We start from the raw sequence: 21,983 nt of genomic DNA on the forward strand, positions 1-21,983 counted from the left end.
ATATAAGAACAACCCTTTTACAATATTATCATAATTGCAGCCAGAGTCTTAATCATCCAATGTGTAGATATGAAATACATTTTTAGAGCTTTACTATTTCATTTTACAAGCCCATAAAACATTTCCCAATGAATTCAAATGGAAAGCTTCCTGACTCACAGATAGATCCAAATGAATGACTCATTCAATCTCCACTGCTTTTAACAGAATATTTGGTGATGCCAACCTCATATTGTGCATTTTATATTTTAGTGACAAATGTGGCAGACATACTGTTTTAACCTTTATTGCTACAGTACTTTTCAGAGAGCTCCCTTATTAAACAACTATATAGCTACTTTTTTCTAAACTTTATATTTTGCCTCTTTGTTCTAAATGGTCATTTGTTATTTTTTTCTTCCCATTCACACTGTCCTGATGTTTTTTTTCCTCAGTCTCAAGTCTCTTAACATCGGTGAAGACTCAGTTGAAAACATAGTCAGACCTATGCAGACATGACAGCAATAAAGTGCACTTGATTACATGGTTGAAAGTAAGGACAAGGAGACAGAAGAGCAAAGAATAAGAAAAAAAAAAAAAAACAGAGCCTCTCAGCTTTGATCGCACTGAACATTTTGAAGTAAGAAAGTCCTGTTTGTGTGCAGTCTTGGCAGAGGCAGGTGCAGGGGGATTGAAACTTGATCATCAGCTGTCAAGGCAGTAATGAACAGTGTTTACTAGTAAAACCATGCGCTGCCACAATTCAGGGTGAGAAATGTCAGAGTGTCCATTTTTCCCAAGCTAGTCAGAAGCAACACTGTCAGGGTTTGGGCAGTAAACAATAGGAAAAGAGAGGAAAGACAGCAACAAGGTGCTTTCTCAGTTTCACCTATTACAGTCAGAGTGAGAGGGAAAGAGTGGTACAATGTCAAGCCTAGAAAAATAGAGACGCTTGCAAAGAGTAGCAAAAGTGGATTGCAAGTGGATTCCATTTGGCAGACACATAATGATAGCTGTTAAACAAAACCGAGGGAAGGAAAGCAGGAGAGGCTGAGAGAGAGGCACAAAGACAGACAGAGGATACGAGACAGACAGGCAGAGAGACACCTGCTGTTGCATCACCTGCTGTAATAATAGTGTTGACATTCAAATAGAAAGCCCTGACAATAGGAGCCGGCTGAGGCAGCACTCGGTATGCAAATAAAAAGAACACATCAGGAAATTTAAGCTAGCATCAGGACTTTTCATAGCATGCATTGAAAACCACTTGACCCTTTGCTTCCCACAAGTGCTTATGTATTATGTGTGTGCGCGCATGTGTTCGTGTGCAGGCAAGTGAGCACAGTTGACACATTAAATGAGCTGATTTACCACTGAAGTCAATTCATTGCATACTAACTCAGCATCTAAGGCTATAAATAGAAGTATACAGCACCTTTGTTTATACTGTATTTAAACACAGTGTGTAATGAAGTTAATTATTTCTTTGCTTTCAAATGCAAATAATTAAATATGTGCTGTAGTGTACAGGGTTTGTTTTTGGCTTGATTGGCATTCCAATTCCACTCACACTTCCACTCTTTTATTCTTGCTGTCACAGTATCTTGGATACCCAGGTTAAACATAATTCAAAAACGGAAAGGATCATTAGTTGGCAAATTCATTCTTGACTCTGTCCGTCATGCACCTCACATGGCCCCAAAGGGTCTATCAATCAAAATCAGATTCAGCTGATATCACATTCACCACTGCACATATTTTATTCCCTTTTAAGTGCTCAGCAGTCTTTTGTATCAATGTAGACCTACAGTGATTGGAGTAGAAACTTTTCATGTTTGAACTCAGTGAGGTTTCAAGGACTGCAGATATCAGCAGATCCTCGCTGATGCAGAGGTCAATAGCTATTATAGTAAAAGCAATAGTCAATATGCTGCTCTCACAATACAGCCCTGGATGTGGTCTTCAAAAGCTGTGACCCTTTCCTACAACAATTTGATGACAAATCTGATGGTTTTAAAAAACACTGTGATTGTTTGTCTCGTCAGAGTCTTTTTCTACATTATGTGAAGGCAAAGTGAGGAGCTACGTGTCTCAACTATACACAAAGTAAACTCTATTAGGGCCTTGATGGCTGTTCCAAAGTCTATTGGGTGTTTGCCATCAATTCCCTTTGGAAAGGCTTGGGCGTGGAGCTTAGGGCTGCCAAATCACTACCAGCACTTTAAATCACTGCTAAAAACTCACCTTTATTGACCTACCTTTTACAGAATTATCTTTAACTAATTGATTTCAACATTTTTCATTGTGGTACCCTCAATCCAGTAATATATTCATCAAAAGCCAAAGGACACTCTCCTTCTCCATACCTCTATCAAGCTTCAGTTTATAGCATTTGAGGAAATTAATTTTCATAAAACACTACCGTTCTTCTTTGTACCAATATAAGAGCTGATGTCATGTTGAAAATGTAAATTCAACTGTAAAATGTTTGATGTCATGTCTCAGACAACTCGTAATCAGCAATAGACACATTATGTGGATTTTTTTTTTTTTTTCTTTATGAACCCAGATAGGTAACTCAAAATTTTTTTTCACACATATTGACCAGATAGATGCACTGTTTTGCTTACAAAACAGAGAGTAATCAAATTATCTTGACTTAATATGGATGTGGCTTCCTGGGTTAAAGGTAAATCTATCATATAAAATGGTTTTCATTATTTCTGTGTTTTGAATTTTGTCAAACCTACTTGCTGCTATTTGTCTTTCATAGCTAACACAACCCACTTTTACCGTAGATATAGGTCTCCAGTTGGATGGTGGTAAATCAAACAGCCAACAATGAACCTGCACGATGTTTTCATTCTGGTGAAAACAAAACAAATAATAAATGAGGAAAAGGAGAGGCCCTAATCTGGAGCCTTGTGGCACTCCATTATGTTATATCATGAACATTATCTATACTCCCTAAGTAAACAGACTTAAATCATATCAATTATCAACTCCTGTCTATTTTAGAATTAAAAGGAAAATAAATTATGTTTTCATACACTTAACATTACATCATTGTGTCCATATTGGTTGATTCTGCAAGACATTTTTGTGCTTTTCATAAAATGGGCCAAAAAATAAAGAGACACTGTAGTGCATATCCAATCTCAAACCAACAATTAATATTTCCTTAACCTTAACAAGTCATTCTAGTTATGTAATTGTAACCATACCTATTGTGGGAGTAAGTAATTAAACAAGCACAATGTAAATGCAAAATAAAATATTGTCATTGAATCCTGGGTTTAGCAGAATAGTCCAAAACCAGAGTTCTGTCTCTTGATGCGGTTGGTATGTTAATATTATCATAGAAAAGGACTTGCAATTATTGCCATTGTGCTCGTCACTTGTTAAATCTTAGTTGTACATAGAGGAAAAAAATATTACAAAGAAGAATTCTGAATAATTTGATTTGAATATCTGAATGTATTCAAAAAAGGGAAAAGAAAAGAAATGCTCTGATTTATACAAGGGAGCTGAGGAGCGCAGACAAGCTTGAGCGACTTTTAAGTTTTCTATGGGAAATGAGATTTGGAATATGACAGAGCTCCTAATATCCTTACGCACAGCTTCCCAGCATGTATGCTAATGCCCTGTCCTGACCACTAATACACAACAGGAAAAGTGGGCTAAATAAAATGAAGGAGGAAGCTGTGAAATATAATTCTGAATGCCTATAACGACTACAGTATCAGCCGTCTTGGATCTGTACTTCTTCATTCGGATGTTCTCATTTGTATCCACACCTGTGTCATTCACAGCCTTACGTCTTTACCTAATTTCATGGTCTACAGGTTTGGATGGATGGCTCTGCTGCAACTTGTACACTGAGGGGAGGAGAGAGAGTACCATTAGTGTGTGCATCTGTGTGAGTGTGCACTCATACAATAACACAATTGTGGAAGAGCGAATGAGAGAGACAGAGAGAGAGAGAGAGAGAGAGAAGGGATGTGCTGCTACAATAGCATAGAGAATTGTAGTCACTGCCAGATATTAACCTTTTAACCTTGCACTTTTCTGTTAACAAAAATACATTAAGCTCCTGTTGGATAGCTGACAGTGAATTGGGGTTTTACAGACTTATACTAAGCGTGACTGAATGATCAGAGGTGAACCCATTTAGTGGTATGCGCTTGAATTACAGTAAAACTCAGCTAAAACACATATGTTAAAGCAAGAGAATTTAATACAGAATTTGGTGACAGCAACTGTTATTGCCATCTATGATCTGAATGTTACATGAACCACATTCAAGTGGGAAAGCTAGAACCTAAAATCACAGATAAAAGAGATGATTAGATAACTGACATTTCTCAACCAACTGTAAGTAATTCCTTCAAAGAGCTTTGTACAGCATAATGCACCTTTTTTGTTAATGTAATTGCTTGGCATATTCTTAAGCAAAGTGTGAGCAATGCCCTTTTAGTTTGCCAAAGTATCTAGTGGTATAACAGCTTATTTAGCCAAACCAGGCATGACACCAATTATACTGGAGAGAAATCGATTCCAACAAAGCACTCTGTTGGGACAAACAATAAAATGATCAAAGAGAGTGGATGTTCTGCTTTTTATCCCAGTCAAAATATGTAATTTTTGAAGCTATTAAAAGTATTCTCCAGCATGACATTAATGCATGGATACAAAGACACACAGAAAAATGAGCAAGAAAACACAAAGAAGTGAAGATGAAACAACAGATTCCACAATTTTGTAGCAAGAACAGAAGAGCCATTAAGTCCTATCTCATTCCTTCACTGCAAATTTTCTTTTCTATTCCAAGTCAACAGCATTTTAGTACAGACAGAATTCAAGATTGCACGCATTCATTGATAAAGTCGGTGACATTTTCTTTGAGAAATCTGTGGCTCACAGTGCAGGCTAATGTCCAGCGTCTAAGCTCTGTGTTATTTAGTGTTTATTTTACACACGTTTAATTCAAATGCTCTTGCGAGAAAACTTTACAGTACGAAAATTCCATAATAGTATAAATCAGCACTAAAACGTTCATCATAACAGAACCAGACTAGCTGTTTTGAAACCTCACCTTGCAATTCAATTCTGATTTTCCACTTTTAAACAAATAAAGGCTCAATTCACCTCCATGTAAGAAAACTTAAGTGTTTCAATATGCAGTGAGCCTCAATATGTATAGGCAGATTATAAATTGTATGCTACGTAGGGCAACAATATCCCTTGACAGTAATTTTGTCCCTTCATGTACACATTCTGTACATTATGCACACACATATAATACACACATTTATATTAATTAATAGGATTCCATTGTCTGGCATGGTGTTGTAAAAGACCAACACTGCTGTATTTTATTATCTCTAACCTTGCCTTTGAGGCATTTTATTTTCTATGTTGTCATTAAACATGTGAATTTTCATGTGAGTTCAGAAGAAAAAAAAAAAAAGAGCACTGTGAGTCACACAGTTTGCACTAAGCTTATTTTAATTACAGTAGTATCTCACTTGGTACAGTCCTCACTGAAATGTACAGTACTGTACAAGATATTAAAACCATAATGAATATGCTAATTACCCTTTTTTGTATTCAGAATCCTACAATGGTTTCATATTCTAATGACAATACCACCATTTTATGTAAGCTATAATAAGTGCATGTAATTAATGTTATTATAACAATGTGTGTGTGTGTGTGAGTTTGTCATAATACAGTAGCCCATTGTGCTGAACTAAGCTACAGATCTACAGTATTATTGTAATCAGTAAACCATAACTTTAACTCATAAATGACCACTTATGAAGTGTTTCTATTCAGTTCATTTTTAGGCCGTCTCCTGCCGAGTACCACTGGTTGTCAATCTTCATTCCTGTTTCCAGACGCTAGTCTGTTGAAGATAGATCCCTCATATGTCAGAACCACACAGACCATTTCCTGGAGTCCGCTGTGACTGTCAGGCTCCACGGACCATGAAAGCCGTATATGTAATGCCTGAAATTACCTCATCATAGAATGCCACAGATTCCCACATTAGCATGGTCACAACTATCCCTTCAAGAGACACTGAGTGAGCTTTTTCGCAGTTCTGTGCCAACAAGTAGTGGGAACTATTTCACATTCTAAGACAGAAATATAAAATAAATCAATTTTACAGTATGTGGGTAGAAATTGAGTTGAGCATGAATTATCAGGTTAATGGTGTCCGGGACATTCAGTAGGTTAAATCATAGATTTTGCTATGAAATATGATGTGTTTCTGGCATTTTAATAAGGCACTATGGCACCCACAAAATATGGAATCAAAAACACTATAAATCTGTGTGAATTTTTTGGAATGTGCTCCATAATCTCAGCATTCACTCTTATAATCTGTCTCCTGTCTTAACAAGGGGTGTCTGAGGCAAGCGTGGGGAAGAAACCCAACTCTCTCTGGTACAATTATAGAAGTGCACTGCAGTCACTTAGCCCGCTAATACACGGTGTGATATTAATTACTGTTTGTAAACAATGCACTTTGCAGAGATTATTGCATGCACTCGGCGTCCTCCATTTGTGTTTGGTAATTCTCACAAGTGATTAAGTGGTGAAGCTAGGACAGCTGTTCAAGATGAGTTCATTGGCATGTTTAATTAATTGCACTTGAGATAATTATTCAATCATTACTTTGATTAATTTTCTGCGTCCCAGATAATGCATCAAACGTCTGCTTGATGTCAATAGTTTTCAAAGTGTGAGTACAACAAGGCTAACCATTTTTGGAGCTTGATTCAGGACTTTAAACTCTGCTTTGCGGAGAGATTAATGCCTAAGACAGATGCCCATGATAGGAATTCATTATTATGACTGCATGGTTGATTTTAACAATGCTAATGCTCACTTAACAGGCATACCACTAAGGTTGTGTCTACAGAATGTTTGTCCTAACACCCAACACCTGTCAGGGCTGCATTTTTTCCTTGTGTTTCCAATACATCAACAACACCCCGTCACTGCTCACTTCAATGTTTTGAGTTGACTCAGTTCACATTATGTTTGAAACATGCTTATTCTTCACCCCCTCAGATATGCAGGGTAGTGGCAACATCCAACTGAAGGAAAGCCAGGCAAATCGTTTGTGAGAGATCTTGTCAAACAGATTAATTCCCACCCTGGGCCTCGGGGTTCTGGACCGTTTTTCTGTCATGCTGCTTTGCCAGGCTCCCTCTTGATAATACCCCAAAGATAAAATTAATTGTGCAGGGAGATGTGGGATGGGGAGTATCTAAAAGGACCTTGAGCAACATATGAAGCTCTCTTTTTCTCTCCGCTCCTCTGCATGTGAAAACACAGAAACAATCAAACCGTCAGAAGCATGACACATTGCACCAACGATCACTAACTTTGTTAGGAAGTTTCTGGAAGTGCGATGTTCTGAGAGAGATGTGAAGGGACAGAATCAACCCTCATGAAATTTCCTTGTCTAAGAACATCTATGCTCAAATTACCATCAAAGTGGAATTTCTCCATTCATCAGCAGTTTACAAAGACGGCTGGCACACCAATATTTGTCTACAAGTTTCTAGTTGTACATCTGCAAGTTTGGGAGCATGCTGTTCTTCTATTCTTTGACTCTGACAATCAGAGTTTGAATTAACTAAAGATGTGACAGCCATATCAAAATCTGCACTGAAATCAGTCCACTGAGAAACCTCAGTACAACAAGCCTAAGAGTCTACAGCCACGCTAGCTGTTCTGAGGCACATCAGTGCTTTAAGCTAAATGTTAATGTCAGCATCCTAACATGCTCACAAAGACAATGCTAACATTCTGGGGTTTAGCAGGTATTGTTGACCATGGCCACCATAGTTTAGCCTGTCAGCTGAGGCTCATGGGAATGTCATTATTTTGGCAGGTATTTGGTCCTACACCAAAGTATTGGACAAATTCAAAATCTGACTTGATGATGCCACTAAATGAAAAGTCAGGGGATCACTAAAGTGATAACACTGCATCCTGAGGGGGATATGAACATGTGCGACAAATTTCATGACTATCAACCCAATAGAGAGACATTTCACTAAAAAACACAAATGTCAACTTCATGGTGGTGCTAGAGAAAAATTCAAGGAATCACAAAAGCAATTACGATTCATTCTCCAGGGACAATGCATGTCTGTGCAAAATTTCATGGCAATCCATCCAATAATTGTTGAAATATTTCAATTTAGTCCAATGTGGTGGACCAACCAAACTATCCATACAGCCAGATCGCTAGCATGGCCATTCCTCCTGAAAATACTGCCTCCCTATACAGTATAGCAGTCAAATGCAGTCACACTCTAAATGAAACAGACCTTTCCCACAACCTCCTGTCACCGCAAACAGCTCACAACATTAGCTAACAAGTGCTAGTCCCTGCTGTGACAGTGTGCAAGCACACAATGTCTCAGTCTTTCATCACCACTGGTCTTCAAAAGCCACCCTAAGACCAATTTAACCAAGAAATATTCCAGAGAAGACAAAGCAGAAGAGCATGTAGATTGTGGCATCGGTACTTCTTTTTTCAAAAGCCCCTTGGCACGAGTTGCCCCTGTCACCTCCTCTGGCAGATGGTGCAAATGAGCCTTTATATGCTGCTGCTGGTCACAGCAGACAGCAAGCCAATGTGCAGTCACAGTCACAAGAGATCCATGTTTGCAGGGTCGGAAGCCTGAAACAAAAGTGTTGCTTTTTGTACTGTCATAGTCAAAACACATCAGCGACTCCTTCAGAGCTGGATAACATTTTTATTACCACCAGTGTTTAAAGCAGTGTTTTGTCGGCCATTGTCTTTTTTTGTGTGTGTGACAAATGTAGATAGGAGTGACTTGGCTGTTGCCGATATTTTTATATTTTGCTATAGCACTTTCTGAGACACTGGTGCCGTCAAGATTTATAGTACTGTATGAATAAGAGATGAGATCATTGAATTGTTTGTTGGTACAGAACGCACATTCAGTTCTTTGTGTGAGGATTGTCAGTGTAGTCGAAATTTAGTCCAAGAATGTGTCTGGTTACAGCAAAACAGTCCTTGCAAAGAATATTATGTTTGGCAGTTTCCCTGGATATACATTTGGATCTCAATTTAGTAAGCTTTTCACACACATACACAACAGTACAGTAACACAACCCTACATAGACACATACAGCCCCTGGGCAGTCCACACCAACAGTTGTGAGCTCAAGTAGTTGCCGCTGTCACAGTGTGACATCATCAACCGGGCTGGCAGTGTCCCAGTGGTGTCCTCCTTTAGAGCCAGAGATATCCTTCAACAGAGCTCATCCTGTGACGCTGCTGTGTCACTCAGGGGCCCAGACAGGCAGCGCAGCAAGGATGACAGCCCGGGAATGAGAGCTCAAGAGCAGGTAGAAAGTATTGACAAGACCCTTGGGAGCAATTATGAGTGAAACCCAAGGGCTTGCTCAAAGGAACCTACAGCTTGCTTAAGTCTAATAAAAACACAGCCCTGTTAAGGGATAACAGTTCCTGCTAGTTAGCTAGTCACAAAAGTAAGTTTGAAGCTCAACTGGTGACAGATTAATCATATAAACTCCACGGGGCATTTCAAACATCTGAGTTTAGCTTAAAAGTAAATTAAACTATTTGACTTTTCTGTCAGTAGAATCTTGTTACTTGTCATCTGTGAATCTGTGAAACAGGAAATACACAGCAGTGATTAACAGGCTGACCTTTTGTGAGCATTTTCACTCCTCAGCATTTGTATTTTTAAGCCTATAAAAATCCAACAGGAATAAATTCAAAAGCTACCGTTGACACTCAGCACATCACTCTCCATAAAATACCTGCAAATGATCAAGGCAGACAGATAATGGCTTGGAAAAGGACTCGGCTTGCTGCCCTGTGACAGACATTTCCAATTAAAAAGGGTAAATAACTTGAGATTCATCTATTTCAGCCTGTCCCGAGATTTATCAGTCCATCGTGCTTTAAATCCGTTCACCCCTGAAATGGTAATATCACAGATTTGGATTTCCCAGGCAAAGAAAAATGTCATATAGTTCGAATGTCCTTACACTCCTATTTAAATCTCCCTGCACTGTCTATGTTAGAGCTTTCATGTGGCAACCCAAGCGTGGGAGGAAGCCAGTGATATTAGTATACCGGCATGATATGAACAGTGACTGGCACTGAATTTGCAAGACTGTTGGCTTTTCAGTAATACTAAGGCAGCAACCTAAGCTGTAGTAACAAGGTTGTTTCACAGTATATTGTGGACATACCTTCGTCCACAAGTGGGACTAGGAATGGCCTAATGTTTTATGACCGATTGTTCCATTGAGGGGGCGCTAGTATTGTGTAAAATGTTCACAGATTATTACAAAAAGTTACATGACCATGTATCAATTGAGTAGACTCTAATGCACAGACAAACTCTAATTCTACAAATAGGGTGTAAAAAATACCATATTTACTACACCATTCTCTATCTTAAAAACAGTTTGACATTTCAAAAATGCCTTGAAAACTATACGCTTAAATTATTTGCAATGGTCTCACAAGCAAAAATATTCTGTTTGTTTAAACTAAAGCAGACAACCCCTCAAAAGAGGGAGGAGTGTTAAAGGGTTACACAAACCAAACGCATTTACTGATAGTGAAAGCAGAGAGATTTGGGATAATCATGGATGGCAATCGCCCCCCTCCATAAGGTGAAACTGGCTAAGAAAATATGAATGTTTTTCTGTCGCAAATTACTAGTTTGACCTTCACAGTCTGGATGTGAAAGCTCTGGGTAGTAATTAAATCCAGCAACAGTAGCATTACCTGCTAGCATATGATAATAAAAGAACAAACTTGCAATCCATGATTTCTTGCATTGTAACTAGATGAAATACATAATTTAATAAAAATCTGATACACATGGAATTGTGAAGGTGGAATTTAGGCCAGAAAACATATTCATATCACTCAGCCTAGTAAGCAGGCAAACAACAGTGTTTAGTAATCCCTGGTCGGTCTGCTGTCGGCATGCTACTCAGGATGCAGCATAAGGATTTAAAGGAGGTGAATGAATAAGAAATTAATATAATGTTGTAGAGTCTCATGGATTTTGACTAAGCTGATAACAGCACAGAACAGTCAGTGTGGTTTTGGTTATTTAGAAAGCTGTCTAGCCATTTATTAAAACTGGACCAAATTTTATTCAATGCATGTGTTTTAAGCTTTTCAAGAGCGTTTAATGACTTTATTTTCAACATGTAACAGGTTCTACAGGATGTGCGGGACATATTTTTTGGCAAAAGCTGCTAGAAAGTAAAATTATGTCATACATCACAATGTTTGTGTGGTAAAGTACCACTGCAGTAATGTCTATTTATTGCGGTTTGTCTTTAAAGTAACGGTATCACTGCAACCACAAGTAGCAACTGATATAGCAGCAGTTCTTTACACAAACTTAACACCCAGACACTTCTACTTTCCCAAGTTAGCCAAAATTGCTTGGCTCAACCACAACCTAAATCTGGCACAGCTGGTTGCAGGGACTCATGCCGCAGGTGTGATGAATGAGCCGCCTCGGGCCCAAAGCTTGCCCAAGTGCTAATAACTGGAGCTGATTCACAGTCCAAATCTGCCCAAGTCTCCATCCCAAAAACCCAACCAAATTTGGTCCCCTTGTGTCAGAATACATCCAAGCGCACCAATACTCAGCTGCAATCAGCCTGACACGGCTGGCTACCTTGGCTACTGTAGATTAATTCTTGCATTGCCTTTTTCGATTAACTTCAGCCAACATTACCAGAATGCCGCATCATGATAGTGGGGACCATTCACAGGAAAAAAAGTCTCCCTTTTTTGTAAATAAAGTGACATGACTCATTAATGTGATGAATGACCATGCAATTCCCTAGGACCTCAGCATCAAGCCTCACCCCAACCCCCTTCAGGCGTCCCTCTTGTGGGCCATTCCGGGTGAAAGCCGAACATTTAAACGTGTGCCTCTAAGTGCTGAGGCAAGCAGGTCCGCCGGCCAAATATAGCTCTTTTCAGCTGTTGAGGCTCCCAAGGACCCATTTCACTGTTAACATCAAATCATTAAATTCACCCCATACTCAGTCACTTAGAGTTATAGAGAGATAGATAGAAAGACAAAGAGAGAGGATAAAGTTAAAGAAAAAAAAAGGTCATTGTCAGCTGTAAAGGCTAAATAGGCCACATTATTGAGTTGGAAGTAAAAGGAATCAAAACTGACAGTTCTCTCTGGTCTTAATTCCAAATTGTGGACCAAAAAATGCAAATTACTAAGTGCAATTTTAGTTCATAAAGGATAGGATCAATAAAATATGATCTGTCTTATGTGTCACTGTCAAAGCAGAGGACTTCAGCTTATTCTGCATCTTCAACCATGTCTGAAAATCTCTGATAGCATCAGACCTTGAACTTGTATGAACACACATTCAGAAAATAAGGTTGGAATTAAACCATTCTGGCAGATTTTTGAATGGCTTCAACAAGTTTGGTCATTCTATGCAAGCTTTCGTGACTGAGTATTGTAGAAATGGTAAAATGCATGTATGTAAGTACATTCGTTTATGTATAAAGTCATTTCATAAAGGCAAACTATCCACAGCAGATGGTGTACTTTAGATGTTTAGTTTCTCTGGCTAAAGGTAACCTTGATGTACACAAATGTCTGCAGAGATAAGACATTGTTCTATTTCATGCCACCTCAAGCAATTACAGTCTTCAGCTGTTTCTCTCAGTACACTGAGTACATTTGGTATTTGAGGAGAACTCCTGCATCTGATGCATGACACCCCAGGGTACAAAACAACTAACTGTCCACAATTATTTCCCTTCTTAAACAAGAAACAGTTTTATGATCTTGTGTATGTAATTTAAAATGCTCAACAGAGTGGTGTACATCAACTACCAGAAAAATCATGTCTTTAGAGTTATGCAATGAAAATATGCACTTTTGGTACTTTCACGCATGCTTGATCCACTGAGTGTATTTTTCCATGTGTTTTCTAAATGTTCACAGTTCCACACAAATAACTTGATCCAGAACATCTAAATATGGCAGCACTGTTGCATCCATGCATGACACTCTGCAGAAGTACTGATTACAGTACTTGCAATTATGTCCAAACAGAGGCTGCTCATACAGTAGAATCGAATATTACCCGACCACTTTAAAGACACTTACAGAGGTGTTCTAACCTCGCATCCACAGGGTGACTAGACTTGGTTTCCGTGGTAACCAAAGTATAACACAAGCCAGTAAAATGAGGATACAGCTCCTGTGCTCACTGGATAAGCAGTATGAAGCCAAATTAATGTAAATTAATTAAAATTAATAAAGGTGTTTTTAGACTGGCGAAGAACACTCATGGTGAGCCAAACACCAAAAGAAAGAAGAGCACACTAGGATTAAAAATGAAAACAATTCATGAAAACTATTTTCAGTCAAAATAAAGTTAAAGCTAACATGCACCACACAGTTTTTGTTGCTGAAGTCAGTTGGGAAAATACAATAGCAATGGTTGGCACAGTGGTCTGTAGGGATGTGTGATTTTCCCACTTTCATTACTTTGAGCTGTGTAATCTTGATGTTCAAGGCAAGTAGAGAGATAGCAGGTGGAGGGCATCACATTTAAGCTCATCTTAGTTGGATACAATATGAACTTACAGTTGCACTGTGAGCTTGGAGTTGCTCAGAAACAGCATCTTGTGCTTCTAGGAAGATGAAAGAAATGACTACATCAGGTTGCCTCCTTTGTGTTCAGACCTTGCATCCCCTGGCAATCAATCGCCAAATCAATCATCTCGATACACAAAGAGCAATTTCTTCTTTAAATGTAGAAACTGTGTATGCATGCCTTTGTGCTGGGGTGGTCATTAGAGATAGTGAATATTACAATGTAGAGATGACTGATTTGATGACCTGTCAGCTCTTGAATAGTGTAGCCTACAAACACAGTGATTGACTAAAACATTATGTGAAATGCATGTGCACTTATTAATAAGCAGCATGTGGTACAGTGTGTGCTGCTTATTAATTAGTAACTCCAGTGAAACACGGTGCCAAATTCCCAGTCTGCAAACCATTTCCAACCGTTTCCCATTTCCCACTGCGATGCAGAATTTTGTAAAGACTTGTCTTTCTTTACCAAAAAAAATAAATGTTATTTTGTTTGTAATGTTTCTAATATGCTTGTGTTCATCTTAATGCATGTGTGCACACGCATGTAAGTGTGAGCATGTGTGTGTGTGTATACTGTGAAGTTTGAAGAAAAAAAGTTGACGCACCGGTCAGATGCCTCCCTTGAAGCACTGGCTGTTTTTGGCAAGCGCCCTCCTCACCCGCGTACATGGCATGAGGACAACAGAAAGCAAATGTGTCCCTCCTTATGGTAGGTCAGACTACAAGGCAGTCCAGATTTTTCAGGGAGTTTATTACAGGGCTAAATAAAAAACTGAATTTCAACACAGTGGCATATGAAGCTTTTGCCTCAAGGGCCTGATTTCCTTGTTCTCTGGTGTTTTAACAATGAGGCTGTACTTGACGGTCCAACTGAGGCAGTCGTGTTAAAGTGGCCCTTGAGTCCACATTGTTTTGTGTACCAGAGTTCAAAACACGACGGAGAATCAGTTTGGAACTCATGGGTATGTTGTTAATAAAAGCCTATCAGACGCAAAAATCACAAAACCACAAAAATAAACCTAGAATCCATCTTTGTCAACATATGGATCGCTCACTCTGCAATATCAGATGACTAGATATTCATCAAAGCTATCTGAGATCATACTTTTCTTGTGCAGTTTTGATGTAGTGTACCTTGTACTTGGGTTTCTTTAACCCATGTCCACAGCTTTATCTCCACCTCTGAAGACTTCTGCCTCTCTCTCTTTCTCTTCTCTCTCTCTCTCTCTATATATATATATATATATATACATATATGTATATACATAGAGAGAGAGAGAGAGAGATTAAAATCTATTTTCCGAGAGAGACCTGGCCAAGAGAGTAGCAGAAACATTGTTACAACAATAAACACAAACAATACAAACAGGCAAATACAACTGTCACACACTACAAACAAGTGAACACAATATTATGTTATGATGCATGAACAGGTACAATTTTCTAAAACAATTTCAGTAAAAATTTAGGAGCAATCACATTTACCAAGAGTACTATTTTCTCAATCCTTTAAAATCGACTTAAATTCCCCCATAGTAATCAGCTCTGACAATTTAAGGTCCTTCTGTACATTATTTCAGGAAGAAGGGGCAGCATTTAAAAGCTTTTTTGCCTAGTTCTGTTCTTACTCTGGGGACCAACATCTGTAGAATATTGGACAGTGCAGACCATATTGATTTTGGCTTTTACACATGTATGTACACAGATAAGGAGGAGCCAGCCCAAGGAGAGATTTATATATAAAAGCCAACCGATGTGAAAGTCTGCAGATATACAGAGATGATCACTTAGCAGCAGCATACAGAGTAAAGTGGTGTGCGAGATTGCCACAGCCAGTAATAACACGTACAGCACAGTGGTATACAATATTCAACTTCTTTAGGCACTGGTCAGGTGCATTCATGAAGAGCAGATCACCATTGTAAATGGTAAAAAAAAAAGTTGAAATCAAGTGTTTCCTTGCCCGGAGGGAGAAACGGGATTTATTCCTTAAAAAAAAGAAACTCAATTTAAGTTTTAGCTTGGAAACAAGGTTTTCAATGTGTGATTTGAATGACAAGTTCTGATCAATAATAATACCTAAATACTTATATGTTATGACCATTTCAATTTCAACCCCTTGTCAAATGGGACCGAACAAAGTCAAAGGCAGACTGCAGGAATTCAAGGGTTTGTACTACTGAAGCTGTTTCATCTGCATAAAATGGAACACGGCATTTGATAAATTATCACAAACATTATTTACATATATGAAGAGCAGTAGTGGTCCTAGTGTGGAACCCTGGGGTACACCTTTTGATACAGGGAGGGAGGAAGAAGAGGACCCAGCAAACTGGACACATTGTCTTCTAGCTGACAAGTCATTTGAAAACGAACTTACAGCATGCCCAGATAAGCCAATATTGCAGAGTCTATCCGCCAAGGTAACATGGTCATCTGTGTCAAAAGCCATGGACAAATCAATAAAAAGAGCTGCACAATATTTTTTGCATCCAGCGCCTCAATAATGTCATTCACCACTTTGATAGCAGCAGTTATTGTGCTGTGTTGTTTTCTAAAATCTGACTGATGTTGTGATAGAATACCATTTGTGTCTAAAAATTCTTTAAGTTGTTCACTAACAAACTTTTCAAGGACTTTAGCTAAAATACATAATCTAGATGAGATCCCCTCCTTTCAGCAAAGGAAGAACATTGGCAGATTTCCCTATGTTAGGAATTTCATTGTTTGGTAAGGGTAAGATTAAAAATATGAGTCAGAGGTTCTGCTATAAAGTCTATAGCTAACTTAAGAAAGTAAGGATAAAGCTTGTCAGGACCTGCGGATTTGTTAGGATCCAGTTGCTTTAAGGCTCTATGGACCTCTATCACATCAAGAGGAGTAAGATTGAATGGTTGAACCATAGAATTAATTGGGGTGGTGAAGAGTGAACCCTCTGCTCATTAGGCTGTTTTGGATCTGGATGATTCAAATAAAGAACCTGAGGAAACAAAATGTTCATTAAAGCAGTTAAGAATAGCTGATTTATCAGTTAGAGTACATGAGTCTTTTACAATGCAGGCTGGCAACTCATTAGTGGTTACACTCTCAAATGAAGATTTTATTACTTTCCAAAAATTTCTTTGGATCATTTAAGTTACTTGTAGTTTTGAAAAAGGTAGAACTCAGATTTAGCATTTTTGAAGAGAAAGGTAAAGCAATTTTTTTGTCTAAAAATCAGTCTGGCATTTGGATTTTCTGGCCTTAGCCTAGGCAATATCCCTTTCTTTTAGTGGACTGGACAGCTGAGGGGAAAACCAAGGATTGTTTCGGCCTTTCACTCTAAATTTGCAAAGGGGAGCATGTTTATTTTTTAATGTTAGTCACGAAAGTATTTCCAAGCTAGTTCTACATCATTAATGAGAGAGATCTTGTTCCAGTCAAAGTCCCACAAATCATTAAGAAAAAGCTTGCTCACAGAAATGTTTAAAATCTTGTTTAAGAACAATTTGTGGTCTTGATTTTGGGAGCTTAGCTTGTCTGACTGTGGCTGTAACACAATAGTCGCTCATATCATTTGCAAAGTTACCAATATCCAAATATTTATGAGTAGCATTTGTGAAAAATAAATCAAGAACAGAGGATTTCTCTGGGCATTTAAGATTCGGATGAGCTGAGCTATTAATTAGTTGTGTAAGATGAAATGAGTCACAGGTAGATTTACTGTCAGAGACTGAGAACAACCAGTCCCAGTTAAAATCTTCAGCAAGGAGAATCTCATTAAAATCTAAGGTTGGTAGTTGTTTACTCAACAATGATTACGCCTCACTGCTTGCTGAGGGGGCTCTATAACAACCTGCAACACTGATAAAATGGTGCTTAAGAAGTTCCAATTTCAAGGCAAGAAGTTCAAATTGTCTGCTGAGAGATACTCATGATAGGATGATAGCATGAAATTTGTTCTTTATATAAATGTTACAATGAAAAACATTTTTACCCTTAATTGCAATGTCTTTGTCTGTGATAGATTTGTTTAGCCAAGTTTCAGACAAAACAAGAATATCAGTATCGGATGAGTTACCCAGATTTTCACCAGATCCAATTTAGGAAGTAGACTTCTGACATTTCGGTGAATAATACCAAGCCCAGATCTAGCTTTGAAATCACAAGGGGTATTGAAATAATTAAAATCTGGGCCAGGGCTAGGATGAACATTTCCTGATATTAGAAGCAAGAGAACAATAAAACATTTTCTTTCCACCGAGTTTTGTGTTGGCACTGATTGATTATTCCTAACCCCTGGTCTACTTGGGGGATAAGAGTAGAATGAAAACAACTAGTCATATGGACTATAGGGCATGTCATGAGATCTTCAGTAATTTGTGTCATCCAATTAGGAAAGCTCCTAAAATATTTAAAATCCCAGTTTGTGCCTTTTCAAAGGAATAAAAGATGAGGCACATTATGGTCTCCACACCTTTCATGCACCTCATGTGGATACAGTACAGTCAATAAAAGCAAAAGAGGTCCTGAAGGAAACATGCTGATTGGTGATAGGGAGCAAGAATATTGACGATATCCAGGTCAGTGCAGTAATAATCTGATCCAAGTTTTTTGTCTTCCTGAGTCAGATGATGACTTTGCATGACGAAACTCAAACTAATATTAGGAAACTGAACTTATGCAAAGTGCTCTCAGAGGTAATACTAAAGGTAAACATTTGAATTTCACCCAGGAATCATATAGCCAATTTTCACTTAACTGCCCACAGGATGATACCAACCCAGCAATTCTATATTTGTTTTATATTTTAAAGGATACAATAAAAGTAAAACTGTTTTTATTTTGTGTTATATTTTCTGTCTGTTTGTCCTGTGGCTAAAACGAATGTGCATGATTAGTTTTTCTCACCAAAAGGCCTTATGTTTATCCTTGAAGCCTTGCCTTTATTGGCGCATTGCTACATTTCTTGCCATGTACTGCTACCAGGCGTCAGTCACTGAAAACGCAAAACCATTGACAGGATTTCCTAACATCCCTGCATGCACACATACTGACACTCCACCCACTCCAAACTTCAAGATTTAAATTTGGGAATTGCACTACTTTTTCATTGTGCATGACTTTTTTCCCAGAAAAAAGGCATTAAACATAAAATATTTAATAATAAACAATTGAAAAAGGGTGTTCTTTGAATCAGTATTTGAGTGTACGTAGTCCTAACAAGACTGTTTCTATTTAGAGAAATGGTTCTTAAGATTTTGATCAGAATCCTTCAGATGCTGTAATATCATTATGTGGCCGTGATGGACAAAGTCATCCTCTAACTTTTGATGGTCTTAATGTCACTTTAGTTTGGCTTCTGCATGCACCTGTATACTGTATTTCTGCTCCGTACCAAAGAGCTGCAGACGGGATGATCCTCTTAGCGCTTTAGCAATCTGGGACACTATTCCCATTACTTACTTTTGCCAATTTGCTCCTGGGAGCCCCTGAGTCCTTGTCTTCATTAAGGGAGTTCCTCATTGATCAATCACTGTCAGAGGAGCTGCACTGTAATTGCACTGTGGCCTAATCATGACTGACGTTTCATCCCCCCCACTCTGTCACAGGTCTCAGGAGAGAGAATGTTCCATGACTTTCACACCTTCGACCTCAAGGTAGGCCTTTCTCAGTATTTTACTCTTCTTTCTGTGGTTTATCTTTAGAGATGTATGGTCTTATAATGGATATTATTACTCATTGCTGAATATTGGTGGAGGTCATGAGGACAAGTAAGTTAAGATAAGTGGTGTGAGATGGATATTTTGAATGTTCAAGAGCCCTGATAACATTACTACTACTACTACTACTACTACTATTTTTTCTGATATTCTGAAAATCAACTTTTGCTCATCATCACATGTAACCAGAAACAGTATAGATTAAAATTACTGATCAGCTATTAACTATGAACAATACTGTATATGACCAAACAATACAAAAAGCTTTACAATACATCAAAACTACAGTACAAAAGGGCTCCAGCTCCGGGGTTGCAGTTCTTGGCATAAGTCCATAATATTCATTAATCATGAGACATTTTCATCATAAAGTGATTGATATTCACTGTAGGACTTGCACTCAGTTTGTCATATTCAGTGAATAGGCCTTTACATCTTCCAAATGTATTACAGTGGATGTAAAACAAAACACAAGTCATAACTGCAGGAATTAGCAGCCGTTGACGTCTTTACTGAGTCACGTACAGTATTCAACTAGCAAACAGCTTCAGAAGTAAGTACAGAAGCCTATTTAACAAATCAAATGTGTTCTTATACTGCCCACATTAAAACTAATGCTGTTGTTTTGTTGATAGATGCATACCCTATTTTAAAATCACAAAATGTATTATACATATTTCCCAACTAATTTTTCCTTCAAATTGAAACGTGCAGACACACGCTTCAAGATGCAAACATGCATGTTGACTCTAACAGACAACCTCTCTGTAACCCATTCAGCTCAGATGTCAAGTTGATTTTGTTTATTCATTTTTACTGAGACACTGCGGCAAACGAGATCATGTCATTTTTCATATCAACAATGCAGTATGAGAAAATAGGGTTGTGTGAAACAAAACAAAACACATTAAAGATTTCCATGTCTAAATAAAATCATGTTATTCACTGTGAAAATAACCAGACATGCATCGCTTTATACCAGTCTGGGTCTGATGTGTGTGGCCATTAATATAATGCTCATTTAGAGGACTTTCAATGTTTGAGGTATTAAGTGTTAGAACTTGAAGTTATCAAAAAGTTGAAATTGTCATCTATGGACTCAAACAACTAAAACTTAGCAAAAGATCACTGACTGATCAACTATTGAGAAAAATATACAGTATTTTGGGCAGCTGGCCAAACTCAGACAATTAAAATAAGGGAAACATTTCAAAACGTATGTAAATCACCACATAAACCACCAGTGTGGTAACATATTTGAGCTGTTTTTACATCAAACTACAGTACAACTCAATAAGTTACGATTGTGCAAAAGTGACAAATGTAAAACCTTGTCAGGTTTTGTAAAGTGCAATCCGCAACAAGGTAGTGCGTATATATCAGTCAAGTATTTTGCAGACCTGTCCAAGTGACCATATACAGTTATACAGCCAAGTTTTGATACACTCTTCTCATTGATTTTGGGAGATTTAACCAAGAGCCTATAAATCTTTTCCATATTCCCAATATGTGCCAACAAATTTTGATCTGTGAACTAGCAGTCTCACTTAACTTGTGAAACACTGGAAGCCTAATAGTTATTGAGGTCACACAATGAAATGGGGGTGATTCAGGGATAGATGGAGAGGAACTGTTTAGAACATTTATAAGATGACTTTATGACCATTTTTAAATGATTTTTTAAGCTATAAATTACACAATGTGGAATTTTTTTAACAGAACTGTTTTCCATTGATATTCTTGTTAAACTATATGGCTGATATGCTTTCTAAGCAGCTATTAATAGGACATAAGGCAGTAGACTGTTTCTCATGACACCTGTTTTGGCTATGTATAGGGGAATAACATTTAAATATCTGTGCTCACAGTTAACTTTTCACAGCTGCAGCTCATAGTCGGAAAGATGGCAAGTGAGTCTGTCGTCAGCTCCTTAATCTATGGTGTCACACCAACACACAATTCTTTGGAGAATGAATTTGAAAAGATGCAAAATGATGTAAAAAAAGATCAAGAACGATTTTCCGGATTGAAATTGATATCTCTGCCATGATATTAAACCCACTGGGATTCAAAAGTTCAGAAAACTTGATATGATTTTGTAAAATGATTTGAGAGTCTCCCATTTTTGTCACCGAAAGAGGTTTCACATTGGTTTGATATCACAGATTAGTCTCAGTCCTCTTGTGTGTTTGCATTAGTACAAGGTTATTCATGCTTACAAAGTGATCGGACTGAATACCCACTAGACCTGCATTAAGTACTGTGCATATGTAAACACTAACATTCTGCTACCAACACATATTCACATTGCCTTATTCTCTAATTATTTTGATTTTTAAATTGCAGTTAGTGGCTCATGTAGTGTTTTATTCGTGTACGTACATGACATGATCTGTCATCACCAAGAGAGGGCATGGACACAACTGCAAATACCCCACCACCCAATATGCTAATGCTTTATCCTGTGCCGTATTTCATGCAAATGCCTTCATCGTGTATTTTCAAATGTCATTTATATGACAGCTGTAGCACAAGCATCCATAATGTTTTGACTAGAGGGAAAATTGCAACACGGATCTCAGTCATTGTGAATTCT

At 38.0% G+C, this 21,983-nt stretch overlaps 1 protein-coding gene across 39 annotated transcripts in view; it reads left to right on the forward strand.

Annotated features, from left to right (window-relative positions):
• Nucleotides 1-21,983, forward strand: part of LOC122973552 (receptor-type tyrosine-protein phosphatase delta-like) — a 370,064-nt gene that overhangs the window by 159,140 nt on the left and 188,941 nt on the right. For all 39 annotated transcript variants that reach the window (XM_044341149.1, XM_044341155.1, XM_044341152.1 and 36 more), the window contains exon 8: nucleotides 19,277-19,324. The gene's annotated coding sequence lies outside the window, so the exon portion shown is untranslated. The remainder of the gene's footprint in view (nucleotides 1-19,276; nucleotides 19,325-21,983) is intronic.

Source organism: Thunnus albacares, chromosome 22, assembly GCF_914725855.1.
Source record: "Thunnus albacares chromosome 22, fThuAlb1.1, whole genome shotgun sequence".
Taxonomy (NCBI): domain Eukaryota; kingdom Metazoa; phylum Chordata; class Actinopteri; order Scombriformes; family Scombridae; genus Thunnus; species Thunnus albacares.